This window comes from Pipra filicauda, unplaced genomic scaffold (assembly GCF_003945595.2).
Source record: "Pipra filicauda isolate LSUMZ 115617 unplaced genomic scaffold, ASM394559v2 scaffold17_size4572894_pilon, whole genome shotgun sequence".
NCBI lineage: Eukaryota > Metazoa > Chordata > Aves > Passeriformes > Pipridae > Pipra > Pipra filicauda.
In genome coordinates this window covers 2,060,617-2,083,753 of record NW_024104287.1, presented here as the reverse complement: position 1 = coordinate 2,083,753, position 23,137 = coordinate 2,060,617, and positions in this window count along the sequence as shown.

Genomic DNA, 23,137 nt, shown 5'->3' with positions numbered 1-23,137 from the left:
AAGACACAACAGATACTTGCCTGCTTTGGGGATTTGAGACCACACAGAAAACAATGGCTCTCCCAGTTTTCGAAGCATGTGGTCAGCAAAAGCACCAGTTAAGTTCACAGCTTTCCTTGCTCTGTATTCTCTTTGCTTTGGAAAGAAATAACTGCAGCCTTTGTTAAGAACCTTATGTTCACAACACTAGTTTTGCCACACTAGTCAGGCTAGGGATGAAGTATAATACTGCCATGGTGCCGTTTCCTCACTGAAGAATAATCAATTGGAATGAGGGGGGAAAAAAAAGGGTTTGTAGGTAATACAATTCAAAAAACAACCTCAAACCTCCTGTACTCAATGTCTCTTCACTTATATACTCTGATTGCCACTTCAGTGATCAATGCATTCAATCAGTAGAGCCAGTTGTTCTATCTGATGCAGAATCTGAAAGGAAAGGTGACTGCAATTCAGACAAGACTCTCATTGGCCTTGGGGGTATTTCAGTTTGTGACTCAAGAATAGTGGCTCCCAGTTTGTCTAGTGTGAAGTTTCATAAACATTCTAGCATTAAGGTTCATAAACATTTTTAGCCATTCTGCAACACCTTAATTTTTCCCAGGTTGTGACAACCTTGATGAAATGGAAGTTTTAAAAAACTAAACCAAAAAGCAACAAAAAAACCTCAACACGTTCCTGCTGGGCTCAAACAGTGAATGCACTCTCAGATGACCCCTTGACATTTTCCAGTCATTGCAGAAAGGGCTGTCCCCCCTCTGGAAATAATCTAAACACTGATCCTCCTAACTGTCAGAAAAGGACCAGAGATTAGGAAAAAAAAGTCTTTTTCTGACAACAACCTTCTCTTAAAACTGCCAGTGTGTAGCGGAACAAAGACTTGTTTTACATGATAACAAACAAATATTTGTGTAAGGTTACACCCACAAAAGCAGAAATAAATTGTGGCGATGATATGGTTATATGAAAGAGTCTACAGAAATGTTAGGACTGTGAAAATCAGATTGTCTTGTTATGTGTTTCCTTTACCAGTGACAGTGAAAATCTGAGATCCAAGTTGGCTTGGAAAAGCTTATCACCTTTACATCAAATTTAGCAAAAATACATAGCAGCATAGGATCCAAAGGCAACAAAAGTACAAGTTTATCAACAAGTACAGGCACATATAAGCAAACAGCTCTGGTGTGGAAGACAAATTGCAACAAGGCACTCATATCCAGGGAAGCCTGAATTCAGAAAACAGCTCACCTAGACGAGTACAATATATTCTAAACTTGGGACAGAAAAGAATATAAACTACAGGAAGGATTGAAGATGGGATTAGCTTTATGTTAATAATTATATTGGTATCTAAGCTCTTAACAGAGAATGATAATGGGTTATAAAAGGGAAAAGAACGGGGACTACTCCTATTTTGTTTTTATTGCTCCCTGCTCCCTACATCCCTCATTGTTGAGCAGGGCTAAAGCTCATGCCTGACATCAACTTCATTATTCAATGTCCCATTCAAGAGCAGCATGGATTCTATCTCAAAAGGATCTTAAAAAGAGAAACAATGTCTTAAAAATGTATTCATTCAATAATTTGCAGAACTCTCCATAACTCCTACACAGCAATATTTGTAGAAACTTCCATCAAAAATTTTTAAGAGCAGAACACACATCTGTCAAATTTAGATCAACCTTCTATATATGAGACTCCAGGTAAACCCAACACATATAAGGGAAATTTATGTGGAACTTTTAGTACAACTGTGGGGGTAAGATTTAAAAAAAGGAGAATTTACATTATGGCTGGGTATTCTGTTTTATCTTAAAAGGAGGTTGTATACAGATGGAAGAAACTTCATTTACAGTTTCTCAAAGACTGTAAGGAGAAGGCAATTATGTAGTACAACAGAGAATCAGGTCTAGCCCTGTACTGCTAGCCTTTTCTAGGTTAATGCAATGTTATTAAGTAGTAAATATTTTTCAGTTTGCAGAGAAGAGTGGAACTTCTGAAGCTCTGATCTTGTAGACAAAGCTTTAATTTTTTAATGTTTATGGAAAGACATTTGCCCCATTGAACATTCATCATTGGTCCTTACAGTTGTTAATATTTCCATCATTGAGCACAAAAAAAAAAAAGTTGTGGATCAAAGAGTTTGCATTGCAGGTGAGGAGAAATAAACACTACGATAGAGTACAAAAAGCCACAGCACATACTGCCAGATTTCTTTAGAACAAAATGAGAAAGGGAAAGAAACATAAAATTAGCTCTTTTACCACTAACAGTATATTTGTTGCATGCAGAAAAAAACATTGGATATATAGGTAGGATCAGAGTTCCTTGTTCTGAGAAATACATAAGCGATTTAAAATTATGCTTTTCCAGTTTAGCTTTTTACACCTTTTTTTTTTTTTAACTGTGAAATACCAAGCGGGTGAAGTGCCCTACACTTCATTTGTCCTACAACTGTTTTGTGCTGCTTTAAAAAAAAAAAATCTTATAAATAAAAAAATACTTAATGTATTCATAACATAACACGACCTGAAATTTTAATGGTGCCCTAGCCCAAAAAGCAGGGGATATTTACTTCTAAAGAGAGCAGAAAATATTAAGATGTCAAGAGATGTTAGGAAGGAAAATTCCTAATTGCCAGCAAATGGTTGGGTTTGTTACAAAAAAGAAAAAAAAGGAAGATATTTGAGACATCCACAACTTTTGTCAAATCAGAGGTTTGAAAAAATACTGTTTGTTTAAACACAAGCTGTAAATGAGGAATAATCAAGCACTAAAGATGAATCAAGTTTTACTTCACACCTGACACTGTATGACATGATACCTTTTCTTTTCTTGTAGTTAGAGAGATTTTAAGAAGAGGTGTCACTTGAAAGTTGAAGTGTTATCAGTCTGTCTGGAAAACATCTGTTTGAAGGAATTGCACTGCCTCTAAATTTTTGTCTGTTGCTGTCATCAGTTGAAGCCTTGTATCGCATCCCCAAGAACTACAAGCAGAATTATTGAAGCTGGCGTGAAAGGAAGATGGGGAAATGCCCACTGTGCAATCCATCATTTGCCTTTTTTAGAAATGTTTAGATGTTAAAACTTACTTTTTTGTACAGGGGATTTCTGCTGAAAATACCAGTGTATATTCTACATCTTGGAAAAAGTAAAAGTGTGGGGGATCAAATGTCTCCAAGAGATAGAGTTGGGCACAGTGACCTTTCACCCTGAAACAGCAGTTTAAATCTAGTTCACTTAAAGTACTAGAGATGATGTTTTGAAGACTTTTCTATAGCTCACTTGGATATTAATTCTGCCACCTACCCCAGCTTACCAGCACCTCAGCTGGTTTTATCTCACAACAAGGCTCGTACAGAGGAAGGAACAGCGGGAAACATTCTCTGCAGGGAAGACGTAACATTTGCAAGTCAGTGTAAGAAAACTCATAAATTGTATAATATCAGCTTCATAAATAATCTAATACTTCTGAAGACCTGAATGTCCTCTGAAAATGCCAAACTCCAAGTTATAAAATACATCCAGTAGATTCAAAGATCTGTATTTCAGAACTTCTTAACATATTTCCACTGGCTGTTTGAGCCCTTTTATGAATTTCATATGTGTAGCTTGCTATAAACCAACTACTTATCTGAATATTTTTTACAGGCCATACATTTTTTGAGTTATGAGCCACTGTTTAAAAGTACAAACAATTAACCTTAAAACTCAAATTTACTAACTGTAAAATCCATGAAAAGCTAATGTTTTCCAAGCACAAAACTAGAATTCTGCAGGTACCACCTATTCGTAGGCCAGAGAAAGCAGATACATTCATTTATGTCCCCATAGCACTTTACATTTTCAAAGTCTTCTGCAAACATTACTAATTAATCCTCATCTACTCTTGCCAAATACGCTATTGTATTAGGAATTGACCTAACATAACCTTAAATGTTAAACAAAGCAACAGTCTACAGAAATGATAAAGAAAAACTATTCAAGCAGGGAGCTGGGAAGTGGTCAACTCACTGTTTCATGAATGTTTATTAATTTTCAAGATATTCTCCAAACTGATCACTGATTGGAGTACTAAGGCATTGCAGTTATAGCAGAGGTAAGGCTTGCTCACTGAATAGCATGAGGAACTCTGCAGCATACTGTTTCAACAAAGATGAATTTGATTTAGTGACAATGGTGTCTTTGTTAGTGTTTCAGGTTTAAAGGATTATAAAGCACCTAAGATTTCAAAACAACAAAATATCCTAGAGGATTTTATTTTAAACTCCTGTTTATTTCCTAAAACATACAATTTTTTTATATGAAATACGCAGTACTGAGTACTCTAGTGCTAAAGCAGCATAATCTGAAAAGTGAGATTTAACAATGGAAACACTAGGATTAATCTTTCTCTCTCTCTTGTTCAACTTGCCTGTGAGAAGGAGAACAAGAATCATCCCTGATCTTTAAAAGAAAGACATTCTCTTGCACTCTGAAACATACTAATTGTAAGAATACTATGTTTTACTAAATACTGATGAAGAAAAAGGTATAGGCACAACTCAAAGATTATTATGAAGTACAAAGCTCAGTTTAAGCAAATTAATTATATAATTTTTACCTTCTTGAGAAGCAAATACTAAAAATGCCTCAGGATATACAGACAATAAGTAAAATACAATTACATAGCTGCAAATTCAATACATATAGTAATTTAGAAATGCCTCACTTACTTTTAACATGTTAAAAATATGATGAGAAACTGCACAAATCCATTTTTATTTTCTTTCACACAGAATTTTGGTGCGTTTTGAACTTAATGGTGCAAACAGAAATTAATCTATCATATCCTGTCAATATTTCAAAACTTCCATATTCATATATAACCAAATTCATGAGCTGGCCTAAAAATTAGCAATATCTGTTTACTGTCCACAGAGGTCATTTCGAAAGTTTATCTATAACATGTTATCAGGGGAAAAAAAATCCTACAAATATCTTTTAAAATTGTTTACAGATACCGAGAGAAAAGATACAGTTACCTCATTTTGAACACTTTGGGAAAATTTATGATTTTCTGGAAATGTAAACACTACATATTATAATTAAATCCACTGCTTTAGCAACTTTTCAAAGCTAGATGTACTTACAGATTTGGTGGGTAGTTTTTTTGCTTTGGTGTTTGGTTTTTTTTTTTTTTTGGTTAGTTGGGTTTTTTTGGTTTTTTTGGCGGTTTTGTTGTGGGGATTTTTTGTTTGGTTGGTTTTTTTGGGGGGAGGGTTGTGGGTTTTTTTTAAAATATTATGGCATGGCTGAGGAGGCTAACAATCAACTCTGCATCTTCTTCACCTTCTGTGTTATATGTACACCACTGTACCGACATGACTCATACAGAAGCTCCTCCTGAGTAGTAATAAGCCTCTGTTTTCCAACTTAATAGATAAATGAGTAATAAAAATTGAAATAACAACTACAACGAACAGTGCAACTGGCCCAGTTCAATAAATAAGATAACAGTATGCTCTGATAACAGTATTGTTGATATGAAGGCAAGGGCCTTTTATGACAGTGTAGGAGTAGAACATGAATGAGCTAGTTGAACTTTACACAGGCTGATGCAATTAACAGAGATCATTCAGTGATTTTTGCAACATTAGTGTAATGGGATCAATGGTTTCCAAATATATAACTTCAGAAAATTATTATTGTTCTTGGATATTAACTTCCACCCAGTTGTTTAATGTTACTGCTTTTAAATAATAACTTCGTCTATAGAGACAATTAGGTTGATATTCTGACAGAATTTCCCTTTTGTTTTCATGACATTTTCTAAAGGTCTCTTTAGGCTTAGGTACTACACAGACTAGGACTGACACAGTATGTGAGACACTCCTCTCAAAAAGAAGCTCCAGCTCTAAGTCATACTGGTTTTTATTGGTTCAGCTATGGAAAGACCTCCCTCACTTGCTCAAATTTCTCAGTCTGTTTTGTTTGCCGTGGATGCTTCCTGTTCTATGTAAAATTGCTTTTCTTAAAAGAAGTTTGCTCCCTGCAAAATCTATAGAAGGAGCACTCATAAAACCTAAGTCACAGACAGAAAGCCTCAGTCGTCAACTGCCCTTAAATAAGGGCATGCATGTTATGCATACTTGTGACAGATGTCCTGTTTGTGCACATCTGGATTTGTGTTGAGAGTTTCTTCTTCTGCCTGCTTCCAACTGTGGATAAGAGCCAGGCTACAAAACAAGTGAAGTTCACAAACTCTGATCCATCTGCATGTACTTGTTACATCTTTACTATGCTTAATTAGCATTAGTTATGAGTAACTATGTTATTTATTAATTAGTATTAAACACACTACGGGCCTAAACCTGGAACAAATACAGAGGGTTAATCTCAATTCAAAATAACAGAACACTGCAGATCAAGTAGGCAGGGAAACAAAATCAAAGGTGACAATAATCTGTTAGCTGGCTTATAATGTTTTATAACAAGAATTGTTATAAGATATTCAAGTTCCCAATATTAAAATAATAGAATCAGAGAATATCCTGAGTTGGAAGGGACCCACAAGGATCATCGAAGTCCAACTCTTGGCCCCATAAGAACAGTCCCAAGAATCACACAGTGTGCCTGAGAGCATTGTCTAAACACCTCTTGAAGTCTGGCAGGCTTGGTGCTGTGACTGTCTCCCCTCTCCTCCCTACTCCTTTACATATTCCTCAAATGTAAAGGTTTTAAATATGCCCAATGGTCACTGACATCCCTGTATAACTAGGATCATGAAGGAAAGCAACGAGATAGCTCTAAGAGGATGCAGTACACTGAAGCTAGTGGAGACAAAATAAAGCTAATCAAGAAAGAAGATCAGATTAGAGAAATAGATAATAGGTACTGAAATAAAATCAACAAGAGGAGAGTGCTAGGATTTGGAGGAAGTGAGGGAGTATAATCGTCAGACAGGAAAGATGTCTGGAATTTTTCTTCTGCATTATTATTTTAAATATCAATCTAAAAGGATATTATGCAGTTGTTCATGTGTTTGTAATTCATTGTCTTGCTACTTGTGTTTTAACATGAGGGGTCAGGAATCAGTCTCCTGCACTTCCTTCATGACCCTGTCTGCATCCCTGGGCACACCACTTCACATGCCTTCATTTCCTTATGAAAGATACATTACAACAGCAGTATGCAGCATTTAGATTTAGGACCATTAATTCAGATTTCAGAACAAGTAAGTACTGAACATGCAACGAGCATGTTCAAGGTTACTTCGATGTGAAGTGCCCACTTAGTATCTCAGCTGAACTCTGTCAGTAAACAGGGAGAAAATGCTCATTCTGCACAAACCAGGAAGCTGGAGACAGGTCTGTTTGTGCAGAGGTGTCTCTGCTCTCTTCCAATTCAGGAGAGTGTGTCACTACTTTTTCACTAGGCTATCCCCAGGGGAAAAAAAAAGTGTGCTGCATATGTAGTTAAGAAGATACTATTCTAAAATTTCTCTAACTCTTCTTGATTATTCCAGTGTGCATAGACCCATGATAAGCCCGGAGCATATAGATGCATTTCTAAATAGATAGTTACCCCCAAAAAGATAAGAAAATTCAGAAACAATTTTAGAAACAATTACATAACTGCCATTGCCCAATCTCTCTGCATGTACCATCAAAATATTAACACCATCCTGCTATGTAATCTATAAGCTCAGAGCGAACCATATTCTCCAATATGCATTCTGTAAGTCACTAATGCTTATTCACACTGTGCATAATCCCCCACCTCCCAAAATCTTAAACATTAAGAAGGACGTGAAATTTAGACCTTAATTCTAGGTGTCTTAACACAACATACTGTATTGCAGTGAACACCTAGTTCCTAATGAATCAGGAAAAGACTAAGTGACGAAACAGACATCAGGAAAAGGTGGTTTTGATGATATGTATGACAGATGACCAGCCAAGATTAACAGATTTTGCTTTATAAATCCACTATGGGTGGCAGTGGGTACAAATCAATAGCTGAATCTTTATTGGCACTGCAGTAGAACTAGCTGGATTTATGGCTGAGTAACCATGAGTGCAGGAGCATCTTCAAGGCTCAAAGGATGCTAGGTAGCTCCCCTGGTGAAAAGACCTGTATCAGGAAGCTTCACCTGTCACTCCAGGATTCCTCCTTCTCTGTGAGGGCTTAGACATTAGAGGTACCATTCATGCATTCTCTATCACCTGATTTGTACACCATGTCATACAAAACAGGCTTTAAAATGTTTAGTTAACCTGCTGTCCCTATGTCAGATGTGCTTTGAAAGGATCAGAAAAAATTCTAGGCATGGTGAAGCAAAAAGAAGCTATCCAAATTTTTGGAATAGTGGAAGAAAGGTATAGCGTGCCCCTATCACCCTTTTTAAAGGTGATAAAATTGCATTGCATAGGTAGTTCACAGTGAAATGAAGCCTGCTGATACTAAAGGACTGAGTTGGAACCTGACACAGGACAGGGACAAGAAAGGATTCACGTGCTTCAGGACTGGATTAATTTGACAGTTACATTTAAATGTGTGTAAAGCATTGGAGACCTGTTTTTAAGAGTGTGTTCAGGAAGGAAAGATGTATGGAAATGAAGACTTACAAGTCCATCTATTGCAAGTTTTGGGCCATAATCTAAACTAAAAAATTGCTAGCTGACAGCTGGCTACGAGGCATTGTAGGGATGCTTCTTTCCCAAACTGGAGTGTCTTGTATCAGTTCAATGCAACATTTTTCCCAAGTACTTTGGGCTTACCACATTCTTTGTAGTTTGAGAAATTTTGCAAAACACATTTTGGACTACTTAAGAAAATTAAACCTCTCCAACCCTGAAATTAAATCTTCAAACCCTTAAATTAAAATTTCATATGCGCCTAGTCTCTGTTTCCATACTCTCTTTAAAGATAATTTTAAATCTGAAGCAACTACACTGCATCCCTTTGGTGATGTTCTCTAAAGGAATGTTCTTTTTCTGTCCTCCCCACCAAGCCTCAAGAAAGAAGAAATTATATATGTACACACACATATGTATATAAACATATATCTCAATAAGCATTTATAGCTGTGACAAATTTATTCTTACTGTCAATTTAATACATCTGTTTTCCATTTGAATTTGATATAGAGCCTGGTGTTTTCTATTAGATCATATAAACAAGTGTTTGATTTAAAACAGGATTATTTTTCTTCACAGAGATTGAGACCAGTAATAAACATCACTCTTTCTGGGAATACAAATGAAGTGGTAATTCCATTAAATATAACGATTTAAATATGAAAAAAATTCATTAAAGAATAAAAAAAAGCTTGACCACAGGCCTATCTGTCTACTGATCTACTGGACAGAAATTGTTCTTGCATGACTGACTTCTCTAGTGGATTACACCAAAATGAGGCATATCTCATTTTTCCAAGTGTGCATACTTAAAAAGATCAATCAGTCTGCTGTCATTAGCAGTACTGGTGTGAAGCCCAGAGCAAGGTAGGCACTTCAGCACTCTATCAGATGAAGTTCCCTTTCTGTTCTAGATTTTTTAATCTCTTCTTTGAAAGACAAAAAGAAAGGGCACTTTCCTTTCCCCTAAACTCATATTTTCACTTTTCTAAAAGAGGACAACTGCAAGTCTGCGTATGTAGTTTGTAAACTAAAACCTTAAAGGATTTGAGTGAGAGCATAACTTCTAACAGTGAGGGATTATGGCCATAATAAAACTTCATTAGGAACAAACCCATCCTCAAAAGGAGTAGTACATTCCTAAAACAGAATAAATTCATATCAGAGAGGGCTATTTCACTGTCAGCATACCTTTACAAAAAGGCAAAGCAAATGTAGATTCTGGCTCATAGACTCCTTGCTATTTATTCTACCAAACAGCTGGCCCATGCAGGAAGACTGGGCTGTTAGCAGGTACTACTTCAGCAGCCAGCACTCCAAAAGCACCTAAGTAAACCAGATTTTGCTGTGTGAATTATGGTCTGGCTCAACAAACCGAACCAAAGAAAACCATCAGTCATGTGCATGGAGAGAATAAATCAGATCATTCTGCTGTTGTGCCTTATCTCATCATTAGAAATTATTTTACAGTGATTGTGGTACCCTATAGATCTAATCATAAATTCATTGACTCGGTTGGGTTGGAAAAGACCCTGAAGACCATCAAGGCCAACTGTTAACCCATCACTGCCAAGCCACGCCCCTAAGCACAACATCTATACACCTTTTGAATACCTCCAGGAATAGTAACTCTACCACTTCCCCTGGCAGCCTTTTCCAATGCTTGGTAATACTTTCAGTGAAGAAATTTTTCCTAATAACCAATATAAGACTGGCACAACTTGGGGTTGTTTGCTCTTGTTAAATGGCTTCTTACTTGGGAGAAGAGAAGAATACCCATCTCACTTCAAGCTCCTTTCAGGTGGATGTAGAGACTGATAAGGTCTCCCCTGAGCCTCCTTTTCTCCATACTAAACAACCCCAGCTCCCTCAGCCACTCCTCACAAGACTTGTGCACCAGATCGCTCAGTTCTCTGGACTTACTCCACCACCTCAATGTCCTTCTTGTAGTGAGAGGCCAAAATCTGAACACAGGGTTTGAGGTGTGGCCTCACAAGTGCTGAGTACAGGAAGACATCACTGCTCTGGTCCTGCTGGCCACACTATTTCTGATCCAAGCCTGGATGCCACTGGCCCTTCTTGGCCACCTGGGCACATTGCTGGCTCATGTTCAGCAGCTGTCAGCCAAAATCCCCAAGTCCTTTTCTGCCAGGTAGCTTTCCAGCCACTCTGCCTCAAGCTTGTAGCACTGCCTGGGGTTTTTGTGACCTAAGGGCAGGGCTTGGTACTTCACCTTATTGAACCTCATACAACTGGCCACAGCCCATCAATCCAGCCTGTCCAGATTCCTCTGCTGATCCCTTCCTACCCTCCAGCAGATCAACACTCCCAACCAACTTAGTGCCATCTGTGAACTGTCTGAGGGTGCACTCAATCTCCTTGCCCAGATCATTGATAAAGATATTAAATACAACTGGCCCCAACAATGAGGCCTGGGGAACTCCACTAGTGACCAGCTGCCAGCTGGATGTAACTCCACTCACCACCTATCCAGCCAGTTTTCTACCCAGTGAACAGTTCCAAGCCATGATCATCCAGTTTCTTCAGGAAAATGCTGTAGGAAACAGTGTCAGAAGGTTTACTGAAACCTAGGTAGACTACATCCACAGCCTTTCCCTCATCCACTAACTAACACCTTGCCACAGAAGAAGATCAGGTTGGTCAAGTAGAACATGTCTTTCATGAATTCATACTGGTTGTGTCTGATCCCCTGGTTGTCTTGCATGTGCCATGTGATGGCACTCAAAGACGATCTGTTACATAACTTTTCCCAGAACTTAGGTCAAACAGACCTGTAGTTCCCCAAATTGTCCTTCCAGCCCTTCCTGTAGATCAGTATCACATGTGCTAACTTGTCCTACTAATCAGGTTCTAAACAATTAAACTGAAATTCACATACATTCGACCCAGATAGTGAATCATGCGGATACATACAGTGATGGAATTAAACTAAAATTCAGCCTATTAGGAAGAATGCTTTGATACCACCTGTGCGAGGACTAGATCTGCTGAGCTGCAGTGATTTACAAAAGCACTACTGCTGATGGTAGACCATCTGTGATACAGAGGGGGAAAGAAAAATAGAGAATAAAAATATAGAGACATGTAAAGTATGAATAAGCTAGAACAACAGCGAAATTCAAAAGGAGAAAATGTTATTTATGTGTTTTTTAGTATTTTGCCAGTTTAATATCAGTATCTGAAGAAATGTGTCTTCCATTAGAATATCTGGTAAGAAAGAAAGGCCCAAATGATGTTTACAACATGGCATTTTTTTCCCCCTAATATTCAAGTAATTATAAAAAGGAATAATAATAAAATTAGAATCAAAGCAAGTTATAGCAACTTGCGAAGTCACTTAGCTGACTATGTCCTAAATAATGGCAAATGAGTTAGAATAAGACTTGAAAGATCTTGAAGGTTGGAAAAAAACTCATGAATTTTGTCCCTCTGCCTAGATAGTGAGGTTTATATGACTCTACAAAGCATATTTGGATGGATTACATAGCTTTTGTTTACACAAGAAATGGTCAGAAACAACATGTACACTGATCAAGTCTGCACTGCAGCAGGCATGAGGACAGATTTTTGCAGTCAAAATGAAACAGAGGGGCTATGGGAATCACACAGAGCTTACTGCTCTCTGGCTGTCAATCTACTCCTTGGCACTAGGACTCAAGTAACCATTTGCCGAGAGAGGCTGGGAAAAGTTCTTATATCCAGAATAAAAAATATAAGACCTTACAAACCCTGGTATGTATTTTACAGTGGTTGCAAATTGCATATGAATAGCATTTTCTTCTAGTGAAAAACTTAAACAAGATACAAATGGCTATAATGCAAAATGAATCTCTATCCCCCCTCTAGTGCTTTGTGGGTTTTTTTGAAGCTTCGTATTTTCATACCTAAGATTCAGATTATTTTGTTTCCTGATGTAGCAGATAAGATGTAGAAATCAAAACTTTCACTTGGTACATCACGTTGAACTTTCAGTCACAAGTGTAGCGATGCAAAAGGCTTCAGCTTAAATGATTAAGTACTGTTGTTTTCTAGGAGTATTTTAGATTGATAAAAGTTAATCTCAGTCAACTCCATAAATTATAACCAGTATTTTTATTAAACTGAATGTTTTCCATAGTAAAGTTAAAATAGTAAAAAAAAAAAAAAAAAAAAAAAAAAAAAAAAAAAAAAAAAAAAAAAAAAAAAAAAAAAGTAAATGGGATTTTTGTTTCTTGGAAAAGGTAGTATGACACAGGAAATATACCCAAACCAAACAGCAGTGCTTTGAAATAGCCTTTGGGTTTTTATTGGGAGTACCAAAATATTTTTACATACTCAGGACAAAAACATCTTTTCAGAACTGTGCTAGTTTTAAGTCCTATGAAACCAGTTAATGTGGCTATATTTTGCCTTCCCTTCCATTGCAAGTGTCTGCCCAGTACCATTACATCAGACAAATCCAACAAAATAGGCTTGGGTTTCAGTTTTGTTGTTTCTGGAAATGGGACAGAGATGGAGAAAAGATGGGTAAGCGGGAGTTAGAACAGCCTTACGTGGACTTCTTGTGCCACACTATAATCAGAACTGTTGTTCCAGGAATTCTTTTGATTTATTACTTATTATTTATTATTTCCTGAAAACTGTAGAGTGGTAGGGATTGAGACAGTCATACCTTTATTTGAATTATTTTATATCTCCTCTGTCATCCATTGTGGCAGAGAAATGGACTCTGATAGGGTGGATGCAGAATAAAATCAAGGTTGCATGGATTCAAAGACAATTTGCCTTAGTGAATCATTACTATTAGTGATATTACAGGACAGAAAAGTAGGCTAGACCCTTAAGACCACCATAAAATACATCTAAAGCATGGTACAAATTTACCAAGCAGAAAGGAATCTACCAAATTTACCAAACTGTAAGGAAATGCAAACCTGGAAAAAAAATTTGTTAACTTCTCTCTTATGAAATATGAAAATGTATTATTTTGTCTCCTTACTGCTTCCAAAGACAGAAGTGAGTTGATCAGCAAAGTCTAAAAAAATTACATCAGATAGCTGAGAAGTTTCTTTCAAGACTTGTAACTTTATCTAATATTTTCACCAATAAGTCTGAAATTGTGTAAATTAACTTAATATTTAATCCTACTCATAAATCTAGTCTGCACAAAAGGTACTTTTTTTTTAAACTCACTCCAACTTAAAAGGCTTACCAACTTTAGTGAAAACAATTTAACTGGTCCTACAGCTCTGACATGGAGACTGGATTTTATATCTGCTTGTTCATCAGGAAACAGAATTGGCCACCAGGGATCTGATCTTTCAAACATGTTTAAAGTCAAACACATGAACAGTTCCACTGGCTTCAGTGACTACTCATATCCCAAAAGCCAAGCACATGCACAAATCCCTATCATCTTACAATTGCGCAAAACCAACACAAGATCTTTGTGTGGGTTTGCTCCCAGCTGATGTCAAGGGGGAAAGCATGGTTCATTAGGTTGGGTATAGCACGGCTGCAGCACATCTGAGAACTGAACTAGAATTGGATAAGATACTTTTATACAGAATACAGAAACCTATTTAGATCTCTATAGGACACAGTACTGTGTGGTAGAGGGATACAGAGAGACCAACTGCTTCATTACACAGTAGAGTTGACACTTAACGCTGCTTTGACCCGCTGGGTGCCTATAAAACAAGTTCAGATACGTTAATTCCGAGACCTGCCAAAGGAACAGCTCCTCGCATTAAATATGACTCAAAAGTGGACCATCTGCTTCAGTTTGGGAATAATGACAGTGAGCAAATCCAACTCCAACCAATGCTGGTTACATTATTACATGATTTGTCGGATGTAATAACAGTTTTAGGATAGACGTAGAGGTGAACACTTACATTTGAAGCAAGGAGGATTTAGAATCACAGGACTTAAACTCCCCTAAGACTGGAAATGAAAAACACAAAAGACTAACAAAATAACGACAGCAGGAACAGGATAGAAATAAATCTCCCACCAACAATAACACAAAAGAGAAATAAAAGACAGATTTCAACACTGGCCACAGTGAAATAGTTGTATAGGCAGTGTGCTAGTAACCTCTGATCCTGGCAAATCCCGTGCTCACACAGCAATGAAAATTGTTAAATGGAAAGATGTAGTAAGACTTGTGGAGTTCAGTGGAGGAATGCACTTGCCTGCAGGGAACAGCCTGTAGGTTGATCTGCTCAGACATAGTCTTCTGCATAAATAACAAGCTCACCTGTTCACACAAAAAATTCTCATATGTTTCTGTCCAAACAGGTACTAAACACAGGTACAAGTGTAGGAATCCCATCATACTTTGGATCCTAACTCTTTCACGGCCTTTGAGACCTCCATGTTTTTCACTCAGATTAAGAAGGAGGCAATAAGGATGGTTGGTTGCATATGATCTTTCATTATTATCATATATTGACTAGGAAAAGCAGTAGCTTTCCCATCTTAGCATATTTTTCATACTTTAACAATTTCCCCTTATGTCAAGTCCTTTCAAACATTTTAGGAGGGGGAAATATAAAAACAAAACTCATAGTCCAGGGTTATTTGTTGGCACATTTGGATTCTGTTTCAGTTATAAACATATGGGAACCTCTATAGGCAACCTGTTGTTCTGAGTTGTCTAACTCTGTACAGTACACCTATTATGAACCATCTCAAAATAAGTATATTCAGATGAGTATACAGACTGATGAGTCATTCTGCAATAGAAAAGCTTTTCCACAAATAAGTGACCAGCTACAACTTTAGTGTACTGTAGTTTCTGGAACAGCACACTGTATTTTTTCATGAACTGGAATTAAAAAATTAAGTCTGTTCCCACACATCTTTAAAGACTGAGACTTTCGGATATTTTTGTGTGAGATCTGTTTCTCAGGTTTGTATTAGTACTGTCTGCCATGTTCAATCAGATACTTACAAAACCCATCCAAAGAGAAGCAACCAGCATATTTGGGTTTAAACTGTTTGTGAGAATACAGTACAACATAACATCGACGGAAAATACTCAATATCTCTGCAAATGATGCTGACAGAAGGCAAATGCCTAAAAGACAGGATTCTATGTACTGATATACTTAAGGTAAATATTTTATTAGCACATTATATATCTAAATATAAATGTGTGGGTGTGATAAACGCTTACTTAGTATACCACACATTCAAATCACTGAATCACAGAATCAATTAGGTTGGAAAAGACCTCTGAGATCATTCAGTCCAACCTATGACCAAACACTAGACCATGGTACTAATTGCCACATCCAATCTTTCCTTGAACACCTCCAGGGATGATGACTCCACTAACTCCGTGGGCAGTCCGTTCCAAATTCCAAATCTATTTAGAAGGCTAATTAAACAAATAGCCTAGTGATCCATGAGAGCGTTTTGCCGGTAACACCGAGCCCCAAGCCGCGACGATGCTGTCGGGGATGCCGCGGGGCCGGGCTGGAGGGTCCGCAGAGGGCGGCAAAGGTGCGTCACCCTCTGCCAGAGCTCGCTCCACACGCCCCCTAAACCCGATTTAAGCCATGCAGGGGCGACCTCTGCTGTTCCTTTTGTTTTCAGAACTACAAAAGGTGAAAAAAAACCCCAACCAACCCACTCCTTTGCCACTTTCCTTTAGCGGAGAAGGAGGAGGAGGAGGAGGGGAGAAAGGCTTTTGACGTGCTTCCAGCACATCGCAAATTATCTTCCTTGCTCCTCTGTGACAGCTCAGTCCGTTGGCCTCAATATTAGAACTCTGAATACGAGATCATTATTTCAGACAAATATATGGTATTTATATAAAAGTATTTACATAGCAGATGACTTCTTTGGACAGTGAAAACAAAAGAAAATAACTTGGCTATATTGAAGGCACTTAAAAGACCCTCAGCAAAAATGCCAGTTAGCTATTATTCTACATGAGCGCTGGTTGTTTCAAACCATGAACCATGGCTTATTCTTACAGGTTTTACTAGGAATGACATTTAAGCATCTTGATGCAGGAAACTTAAAGTTTTTACAATCAGTGCTAATTGTGAAACCTCTCCGGATGTCCCCTTCACTCCTCCACGTCTTGAAAAGTACAAAAGGCGGCACACCTTACAGTGAAAGATGCAATAAACTCTCCTCTATTTTTTAGACATGGAAAAAAGAACAGCAGCACATCAGCAGCACTCCCCACCCTCTAAAATAATCAAAGCTTTCTCTTTTTTTCTGTATAAGGGTGTTTTGGTGACCATCTAAAGTAGCCTTCTAAGACTTTTTGTCTTTCTTTGCTATTTTTATTCTAAAGTTTCAGATAAATTTGCATGCAAAAACATAAACCTGGAATCTTTTAAGATCTTTAGTCCATACAGAGAATTATCTAAGTTAAGTCCAAGGACTTGTCTACATTCATTATAAGGAGGTACAAAACACTAAAAAACCCCAGGTGTTTAATGTAAAGTACCTGGATGTAAAAGTTTAAAGTCTTTGCACTTTCAACAAATTTCTTTCACTGGCCACAAAGGAAAGTGAAACAAAAGAAAAAGAAAAGAAAAAAGGGGGAAATACTTTCTATCCATTTTCAACACATCTTCAAGTATGTGAAAACTTACCCTTTAACTTCTACCTTAAGCAAAAAGTATTAATTTCCCTTTAAGCATAAAGCTTTTCCAAATGCCACAGTAGAAAAAAATAATTGCCATGCCATCATTGGAAACTATGGTTAAAAAGAAACTTTAACGTTGTTTCATATAAATCACCTGCTTTTTAAAACCCAAAAGAAAAGGACACCACCATCAGCATTTATATTGACAAGAATGTTCCTAAATGTCTTATCAGGGTGATTAAATTTTCCATCTGTCTGCTGGATTTGCTTTGCATAAAGATCTGGACACATACAAGAATGTGTGTGTTTTCTTTTTCTGCCATACTACTAAGAAAGTAACTCAGGATCACAGAGCAGCCTTTTGCTGCAGCTAATCCCTCCGGATTTGGCCTAGCCTTTCAGGCTACGCTTCCTGTCTGAACCCGCCTATGCATTCTGAAAGCAGAAGGAAAAAAACCCCAAAAATTTGGCAAAGAGCCATTTAAAAAAATACCAAAACATTTGCTATGCAGGTCGAACTTCAAAGAATGTTTAAAAAAAAAAAAAAAGAACAACGCAGAATCCTAGTTATTCCTTGGGTTCATCATACAGTGTAAGGGTCTTTTCTAGGATCAGGTTTGAGCCCTCAATAGTGGGAAACCCCAACCTCTTTACAGCATTGGAAAAAACTGCAGGGTTTGTGCCATTGCAATTCAACAACTTCAGTGAAGCAAGGCTAGGGGTCTGATTATTTTTCATTATGAGCAAGAGTTGATTTGGATATCCATAAAATAAACCAAAAGCTACTTTTTCTTAGTTAAAATCATCAGTAAGTTATTTAAAAAAATATGATTCTTCACAGTATCTATTTAAAATACAGTAGTAGTGAATAATAAATGTAAGAACCACATTTACTAAGAACACAGTTAGTAGCAGATCAAAATATAGGACCAGACTGACCATCTCTTACACACAGTCAAGAACTTCGTATCTGCAAATTTCAACTGATTGAGATCATCTGTACGTATGGGCAGCAGTGTAAGCAAGGATGTGTGAACCTATACCTCCATCTTGTCCCCTATTTTAACTTCAGACTGCTATAAATGACAAATACAAAGCCTTCAAAGCCTTCAGCAGACGATTACTTCTACAGGTCATATTCTGTGTTTAGGTAAGTAGGCCTTTACATAGAAGTGATCAAATGACTGTCACTTTGTGAGCACTCCTGTGAAGCACCCTCTTATGATGGATAGGCCAGAAGATTTTCCTCTCCCTCTGAATTTATGATCTACTCATGCACACTGATCTGGCCACCTCTGCCACAACATGGTAAACTTCCCACCCCCAGTAAAAGCACTACAGAAAACACAGCAGTGCCTCAGAAGTCACTAACATCCATGGGATGTCAATTTTAGCTTTTCTAACAGAACACCTATTATTAGCCTGCTCTTTTCTCCCACTACAGAAAGAGAAAACGACAATAGGGCATTGGCTAGACCATACATTTCCACAAACAAGTGGTAATAAGTTGTACATGCTTCCTCTATATCAATATATGACGTGTCAAGAATAAAGGTGGGGTGGTTTTTTTCTTGTTTTGGAGATTTTTTTAATTTGGTTGTGTTTGGGTTTGTTCTGGTTTGTTTTTATTTTTTAAAATAGTATGCCAAGACACACTTTTGCTTCCTAAATGGGGTATGTGAAGCTCAGAACATTCTATTTAACTCCCATGGCAGCATAGATTTTCCTTCATTAGTCTTCGGAAAAAAAGCATAGATGTCCTTTTTTTTGACCTTTTTTGTTTTTCACAATAGGAAGAAAAACAGTTATTCTTGTCATGTTCTGAAGTGTTTAAAGCTTACAACAATGTATATAAATAGAATGGCTTTTATTTTGATTACATTTTCTTAATAATAAAGAACATGTAATATTGCCACAGGTAATGCAAAAAGGGAGCAGAAAAAATAGGCTGGTGAATATGAAAAAATCTGATCAGCATTCTTTCCTCACAACATAGGAAACACCTATTGCCCATACCACTTTTTATCATGGGCACTGAAGCAGGATTAGAAGAGTGCTTAACCAGATTATCTAACCTTCACAGACAGGAGACAGAGTAACCCACAAAGTTCCCACTCTGTCACTACCTATGCCCTCCAAACCATCTCCCTTCCACGGTATGAAATACAACTAGACATTTCTTTCCTTCCCTTCCCAGTGATTTACTGTTTTTAATCCTCCCCACAGTCTCCCACATACTTTTTCTGAAGAAACTTGGACCCAGGAAAGATTTACTAAAAGGAATATAGGTTTGCTATTATAAAGGAAGGTAACAGCCCTACTGCCCCTTACCTTGGCTTCAGAGGGGTAGAAGTTGACTAGACATTGCATCAGCAGGTGTTGCTCTGTATGTTTCTTGCAATTTTAAGATTAAAGTACTCCTTAGCAAAACATGTAATGATAATGGCAAAAGACTATGATACAAACATATCCTGTCATGTTGCATAGTATTCATAAAAGTGTGTTTTATACCAGTATCTCTTATGTAAGTGGAGAATGAAACAAGTGCATTTTTTGCTTCACCTTCAAAGATAATGAGACTTCTCAATTTTGTGGAAGTTATTCTCTCTGCTGAAAAGGAAATGGGCTATTTCCTACAGTTGCCAAAGGACTAAGGTCTGCCAAAGAGGCTCATTTTGCTCGCATCACCTTACAGTAATGATCCACCAAGGTATATACTGGCCAGCACAGCATCTGGAAACTCTGCAGCTGAAACTGAATGCCAGAGCTCATTGTGGCAAAATATTAGAAAGCTATTTACAGTGATACATATGAAAATAAAGATCAGAGCAGACTAAAGAGGAAAAAAAAATCCTTAAACCACATCTTAAAAAAGAAAAAAAAAAAAGAAGCCAACCCACAAAATGTTTTCAAATGTGCTCTTAAACTGTCCCAGAACTTTTTTACTGATATTTTATCCTTTCTCTGCAAGTTCTCCTTCTGTTTCTCCAAAATACACACAATACAAATTCTAGACATAAGTCTAATACACAGGTAATACAGAGTTACACAAATGTATACATATGTTCATGACTAGATACAGTAATACTTATATATTTTGTGTCATGGGAAGTACACATTCCATGTATTTGTACAGTTGGATAGATAAGCAACGAGTGGAGAGTACTAAAGAGGAAAATTATGGCTTGAAATATGACTAGGTGATTATATTTAGAATCTGAAAGATCCACTGAAGGGGGGAATCATCTGCTTTACTAAGTAAACTTCTGGAATAAACACTGATGTACAGTATTAGTCTGTAACCTAGCAGATCATTGCAATGTAGGACATTGTGTGGATTACAAATGTGCATTAAATTAAATATTGTTACAGTTTCCCCCCCCCTTAGGATGTACTCAACACTTTCCTCCTTCCTGTCTGACAATATGTTGCCATGCTATAAAAGCCCTAATGCCCATTTCAACGATTAGCTGTACATCAGCATTACTACTTCAAATCCACAAGTTTCACATCAAGCATTAAACGGGATGAATATTGATCTGCTAAAGAGGATTTATTTATTTCTAGCTCTATCCAAAGATCAACTACTAGCAGCTTTTGGTGGATCTGTTGAGCTCTCACAGCACAAAGCTACTGCATACATGACATCGGACTTGACATTTCGGTTCTGGAAGAAAACCAAACAGTAAATTCACTGCAATAATCCTAGATAAATGAGATGATCACTGGAAAAGCTGATATAGTTAAGTGGTCTATCAGAAAAGTCCAAGGGATGATATTGAATTGTTGCTACATAGTAACCTCTCTCATGACAATACGGCACAAGATCACCGTATCAGATGCCAATATCTTTGCCTTAAAAAAATCACCATCTCTTCAGATTATCTTGGAACACTTCACAATTATGTTGTGAGCTGAAAACTGTATACTCAATAGAAGTATAATCCGATACATATCAATATCACAATATTTACCCATTCCTTCCTTCTTTGTCCTGTTCAGCCAGTAACACACTAAGAACTACATAACGCATTCAAGAAAAACAGATTTCTATTTCAATCCTCCCAGCACAGGTAGGAGGTTTCTCATAATGTTAGCTCTGTCCTCTACATGTTCTTTTCAGTATATTTTGGTAGGGATCATTTTTTACTCTTTGGCATCGATAAAGTAGAAAAACACACAAATGAGTTCATGAGGATTGCAAGCAGATTAGAGATGAACTAGTGAGTTGCCTTGCATTTTATACTCAAATGGCAAGGGCATAAGAGAATACTATGTTTCCAGTAACTTTCACAAGGAGTGTTTGAAATGCCAATGCCTAAAAAGACAAGAAATTTTTGCTGCATCACTCACACAGGAAACTCAAAAAGTCAGTCAAAACATTGCCTCAGTGCTATGATTTCATCAAGCCATATCATTCCGGTAGCTCATAACATTGTCCTAGTCATCTGTTAAATGTTTCACTTTTATTTATCTGATTTCTCTGCACCAATTCTCCCTTATGAAAGAGTATTATTTTACACATGGAAAGCAGCACATGGTAAAGAAACAGAAACAGTGACACTCAATGAGAATATTTGATACTACTAATAAACACTGCCTCCTCTTTGGCTTCTTGTAAGACCACAGTTGTCTCCCACCAAAAAAACATTAGAAAAAAACCTTATGCAGCACTTTATCAAGACCAGATCTGAAAGCTGAAAACCAATGCTTTGTTTTGTTTGCTTGAACTCTCTGATTTTCTAAATGTCCTTGCCACAGGTAGCACTCAGTTTAATTAGGTTTTTGTCTGTAGAACAGTGTCTGCTTTGCAAGGATAGAGGACTTTGGGCCACTTCCAAGTGTCAATGAGAGAGAAAAAAAATGTGTTTCAGCATTAGCCCTGCATTTAGATAAACTCAAATCATCTGTTTTGTTGTGGGTTTTTTTAATATATCTTCCACTTCATCTATACATAAAAATAAAATAGGCTTCTAAAGATAGCGCTTATATGTTCAAACGTATTTCAAATGCAGAAGCTTGCATTATTTATAAAATGCCCTAAGTAAATCAACTCAAAAGAAGTCTGAAAAGGTAATCTGAAATCTTTCCTGGGTAATCTCTGCCTGGTTAAATATTTTTAATCATCCTAGCAGAGCCCAACAAAGTTTTCTCTTCCAACAGACTGTTTCATTCTTTTGAGAAAAAAAAAAGAACAAAACAAAATGAAACAGTATAACAATGACTAAATAGTGTTAGGAGAGTCAATTATATGTTACCTGAAGCTTTCAGGATATACGTATTTGGAACACATGAAATGACACCAAATTCATATCCTGAGAAGCAAAATCTTTTTCCTGTCTTTCATATTCTCATAACATGCCTCTATAAACTGCCTTCTAGGAAAAGCGTCTAAATTTGCCACACAATTTAGTAAAAAGTTAATTTAAGTCACTAATTCTTTCAATTTTTTCCACTAGTAAATAAATTTAAAATAACGGAGTGTAATATAAGGAACATTTACATAAAAAGATAATGTCTGTAAACATTTCTGTAGTTTGCTGGAAATATCTTTCACAGGGAGATAATATCAGAAATATTTTCTTAATTCTGGTTTACTATCTAATGCTTATACCTAGCAATAACTCCTTTCTTCAGTAATACTTCATAACACATACCAGTCTGAAACAGATTGCAACGCTTGTGGTTTGAATATAACAGTGAAATTTCAGGCACGGTGAAACTGTATTCTACATTTTATCCCACCTGCTTCGTTTTGACATCCCTATGGTAATTTCTGCCTCTGCAACTTGCTGTACTATTTTATTAAAAAAGGAATACACTTTCTGCTTCCTGCCCTTCTCCCCAACCCTTTGCACTAAATTCCCAAACTACTGAAAAACGCTCACATTTTAAATTATTTTAT